The following is a 5,366-nucleotide window of genomic DNA, read 5'->3' as shown; positions in this document are numbered from 1 at the left end:
CCATTTTTTCTTGTATTTTTTCTTGTCTTATAAACTCCTCTCCCCAGACAAACAGCTAGTGTTTCTGTCTCTGTAGTTCTGACTATGCCCACCAGGTGGTGCAATGATGGTGCAAAGGAGTTTCACCCCTTTGATCAGTGGTTTAAAGTTTGTATCCGTCAATTTTTGACAAGCTGTTCATAGTGAAAAAGAAAATACTTCTGCTTTTCCCGCTGTGTAAACACATTGCAAATAGGCTCACGATAACTCCTGATAAAGTTGGTTAGCTGATATTCAGAGCTTAAATAGCCAAATTGATTATTCACAGGAATCAGGACTAATAAAGCCAATACAACAGCCGGCTTTACAAATGGTGGTCCTACCACATGAATGGGCATTCATAACATGCAGACATGGTAGGCTACACCTCAGTAAGCACGGACTGACGCAGATGCTTTGTGGACATCTTTTTTTGGCGCGGTTCAGACCGGCCTTGATTTCAACGTCCACAGACATTGATTTTTGGTCAGTTTTCTGTCTCGCACTCCTATTTTTCTCTGTCACTCTCTCTGTCACTCTCTCTGTCACTCTCTCTGTCACTCTCTCTGTCACTCTCTCTGTCTCTCTCTCTCTGGTCTCTCTCTCTCGCTCTCGCTCGCGCTCTCGCTCTCGCCTCTGCTCCTCGCTTCTCTCTTCTCTCTCTCTCTCTCCTCTCTTCTCCTCTCTCTCTCTCTCTCTCTCTCTCTCTCTCTCTCCTCTCTCTCTCTCTCCTCTCTCTCTCTCTCTCTCTCTCTCTCTCTCCTGCTCTCTCTCTCTCTCTCTCTCTCTCCCAATTCAATTCAATTCAAGGGGCTTTATTGGCATGGGAAACATGTGTTAACATTGCCCAAAGCAAGTGACGGTAGATATATACCAAAAGTGAAATAAACAATACAAATTAACAGTAAAACATTACACATACAGAAGTTTTCAAAAACAATAAATACATTACAAATGTTATATTATATATATACAGTGTTGTAACAATGTACAAATGGTTAAAACACACAAGTTAAAATAAATAAGCATAAATATGGGTTGTATTTACAATGTGTTTGTTCTTCACATGGTTGCCCTTTTCTTGTGGCAGCAGGTCACAAATCTTGCTGCTGTGATGGCACACTGTGGAATTTCTCCCAGTAGATATGGGAGTTTATCAAAATTGGATTTGTTTTCAAATTCTTTGTGGATCTGTGTAATCTGAGGAAATATGTCTCTCTAATATGGTCATACATTGGGCAGGAGGTTAGGAAGTGCAGCTCAGTTTCCACCTCATTTTGTGGCAGTGTCACATAGCCTGTCTTCTCTTGAGAGCCATGTCTGCCTACGGCGGCCTTTCTCCAATAGCAAGGCTACCTCACTGAGTCTGTACATAGTCAAAGCTTTCCTTAAGTTTGGGTCAGTCCACAGTGGTCAGGTATTCTGCCACTGTGTACTCTCTGTTAGGGCCAAATAGCATTCTGTTTGCTCTGTTTTTTTGTGTAATTCTTTCCAATGTGTCAAGTAATTATCTTTTTGTTTTCTATGATTTTGGTGGGTCTAATTGTGCTGTTTCCTGGGGCTCTGTGGGTCTCTCTCTCTCTCCTCTCTCTCTCTCTCTCTCTCCTCTCTCTCTCTCTCTCTCTCTTCTCTCTTCCCCCCCACCCCCCCCCCCTCAGTGCAGCTGGGTGTTCCTTTGACTCCTCCCAGGAGATGCTCCACCAATAACTGTTTCCATGGCGCTCGACAAGTTGGTGTGTGTGTAGCATAGGAGGCTGGTGAGGGGAGAACGGCTCATAATAATGGCTGGAATGGAGTAAATGGAATGGTTGATGTGTTTGATAACATTCCATTTATTCCATTCCGGCCATTAGTGCTAGCCATTACTTAAGCACGTCATACCCAATTAAGGTGCCAACGGCCGCCTGTGGAGTGTAGTGTGTGTGTGTGTGTCTGTCTTTGGGAAGAGCACAGTCAGCACATCAACACTCAGCCCCTCCCCCCCTTTCCTTCAGATCTGAGTGGCTACTCACTGCTCCCTAATCAGGTTCTGATCCCTCCCTCTCTCTCTCCGCCTTCCACTCACTCTCTCTCCTCTCCATCATCACTCATGGATAATGATCCTTCAGAGCAGATGATTATATTACGTACTAAAGTGTTTATGGGATAATGTTGGAAGAAGAGGCAGTAAGATAGCTGTGTGACCTGCCATTTGAAAGCAGTGCTTTAGAAGCCTCAATATTACACAGTATTACCTAGACACAGCAGGACTACCCTTGGGTCTCCTCTTCTGCACTCTACTCTAACTCAGAGGGCTTGGTTGGGTTTCCACCGTATTGCGTACACCCCTCCTATCTTTTCATATCTACGACAGGTGGGTAGTGGTGGGTATCTCTCTCGTCCCTCTTTCTCCAGTGTATGCTGCTATATGTGCAGCGACGGTAAAGAAAGCGAGACATCTCACTGGCAATTTTTTTATGGGCGGGGCGGGTGTGGCGAGCAGGGAGAGGACAATAAGTAGGACAGAGCCAGCTGTTGGGCTGTGTAAGTGGGCGTTCCCTCTCTCGTGTGAGCATGCCAGAGATTATGGAGGAACCGTGAGCTCATGTGGGAAAGCATGCTCACGTAAGAGAGAGAACGCCCACTTACACAGACAGGAACATTGAAAAAAGAAAATGTATGTGTTTGCTGTGGTCATCCTAAGCACCAGGTGGCAGTATTCCGTAGTGTCTCTGGCCAATGCAATGAGATTACAAAACTCTCCTGCAGTAGTATTACACAGATGGATCTCAATACATGAGCAAATTGCTTTTGCCTTTTTTTATTCTGTATGAAAGCAACAGTTGTCAGTTTTACCATAAAAGCAATCCAAGGCAAAACGAATTAACTAATTGTTGCATGTTTTCCTAGATCAGTGCGCCACGCCTATCATGGCRTAAAAATACCCTCTGTCCCTGGATTACTGTAATCCAGTGTGTGTGTGTGCGTGCGTCTGTATTTATGTGCATGCGTGTGTCTGTGCACTCACTGAAACAACTCTAGATTTTTTTTTAAACTGGTCTAGAATTGAACCCTTCCCCAAAACCCCAGTGCATTGTGGTTATTTAAAGCAAGCTAAAATGATAGTATCCTGGATGAAGCAGCCAGGTCACGCATCATACAAGTCAGTATTCGATGTCAAGTAGGTTTCAGTTTTGCTATGGCATTGTGGACCGGGATGGAAGATGGGCGTAAGCATATGCTTCTGGTGCACATACCACGCCGTGCGCCAGCCACAAGCTGGACAGCCAGCGCCGCGTGGAGATCAGGGCTAGCGCTAAAGGTTTCATCTTCAAATCCAGCGATATAAAAAGAAAATTCAATTTTTGTTTTAAGCTTTTACTTTTTTGAGGTAATCCCTGAACTTAACCCTAACCTTAAAAATTCAGATTTAAAACCTCTTAGCGCTAGGGGTCAGAATTTTTTTATTTTCTTAAAATAACGTTCCCAAGGTAAACGGACATTTTCTCTGGCCCAGATCGTAGAATATGCATATAATTTACAGATTAGGTGTCACGTTCCTGACCTGTTTTATGTTATTTTTGTATGTGTTTAGTTGGTCAGGGCGTGAGTTGGGGTGGGCATTCATTGTTTTGTGTTTCTATGTTTAGGTCACTTGTAATTAGCCTTGTATGGTTCTCAATCAGAGACAGGTGTTTGACGTTTTCCTCTGATTGAGAACCATATATAGGTTGGCTGTTCACACTGTTTGTTTGTGGGTGATTGTCTTCCGTGTCTGTGCCTATGCACCACACGGGACTGTTTCGGTTCGTTCGTTTATATGTAGTCTGTTCCTGTTCGTGCGTTCTTCGTGTCTATGTAAGTTCTCATGTTTAGGTCAGTCTACGTCGTTTGTTATTTTGTATCATTTCAAGTGTAGTTCGTGTTCGTTTTCGTCTTGTCAATAAATTCATTATGTATTCACAACCCGCTGCATTTTGGTCCTCCGATCCTTCTCGCCTCTCCTCGTCCGAGGAGGAGGAATATGACGACTATCGTTACATTAGGATAGAAAACATTCCAAAGTTTCCAAAACTGTCAAAATATGGTCTGTGAGTATAACAAAACCTATTCTGCAGACGAAAACCTGAGAAAATCTAACCCGGAAGTGATATTTTTTTCAGGCTGTGACCAGGCTTTAGACATAGTTTCAGGCTTTTATTTTGAAAAATGAGCGTGATTTTTCAAAAGTAGTCAGGTGTCCTCCGAATAGTTCCTGCTCGCGCGAGAGGAGCTCTCCATTTTCCTTTTCTCTCTTAACTACCTCTTTACCTACTGTATTTATTTATTTATTTTGCTCCTTTGCACCCCATTATTTCTATCTCTACTTTGCACATTCTTCCACTGCAAACCAACCATTCCAGTGTTTTTTACTTGCTATATTGTATTTACTTCGCCACCATGGCCTTTTTTATATTTTTATTTATTTATATATATATTTTGTTTGCCTTCACCTCCCTTATCTCACCTCACTTGCTCACATTGTATATAGACTTATTTTTCACTGTATTATTGACTGTATGTTTGTTTTACTCCATGTGTAACTATGTGTTGTTGTATGTGTCGAACTGCTTTGCTTTATCTTGGCCAGGTCGCAATTGTAAATGAGAACGTGTTCTCAACTTGCCTACCTGGTTAAATAAAGGTTAAATAAATAAAAAATGAATAGGTTATGGTCCGGTTGAAATATTATCGATTATGTTTGTTAAAAACAACCTGAGGATTGATTATAAAAATCATTTGACATGTTTCTACGACCATTACGGATACTTTTTGGAATTTGTCGAACGGAACAAGGATTTGGTTTTCTGAACATAACGCGCAACCCAAATGGCGTTTTTTTGTTATAAAAGTAATATTTATGGAACAAAAAGAACATTTGTTGTGTAACTGGGAGTCTCGTGAGTGCAAACATCCGAAGATTATCAAAGGTAAGCGATTCATTTGATTGCTTTTCTGATTTTCGTGACCAAGCTAACCAAGCTAATATAAGGCTAACTGTTCTAGCATTGATTGCTACACTCACAAAAGCTTGGATTTCTTTCTCTGTAAAGCATATTTTCAAAATCTGACACGATAGGTGGATTAACAACAAGCTAAGCTGTGTTTTGGTATATTTTACTTGTGATTGTGTAACGTCATCGTAATCCCTCCTCCTCGACGAGGAGGAGAGGCGAGAAGGATCAGACCAATATGCGGAGTGGTTTTGTGTCCATGATTATTTATTAAGAAAATAAACGGAACACTAACGAAACAAAATGACAAAAGAGAAACGAACCGACAAACTGTCCCGTGTGGCACGAATACAGACACGAGATACAGGAGACAAC

This window comes from Salvelinus sp. IW2-2015, linkage group LG26, assembly GCF_002910315.2.
Source record: "Salvelinus sp. IW2-2015 linkage group LG26, ASM291031v2, whole genome shotgun sequence".
NCBI lineage: Eukaryota > Metazoa > Chordata > Actinopteri > Salmoniformes > Salmonidae > Salvelinus > Salvelinus sp. IW2-2015.
This window is presented reverse-complemented; position numbering follows the sequence as displayed.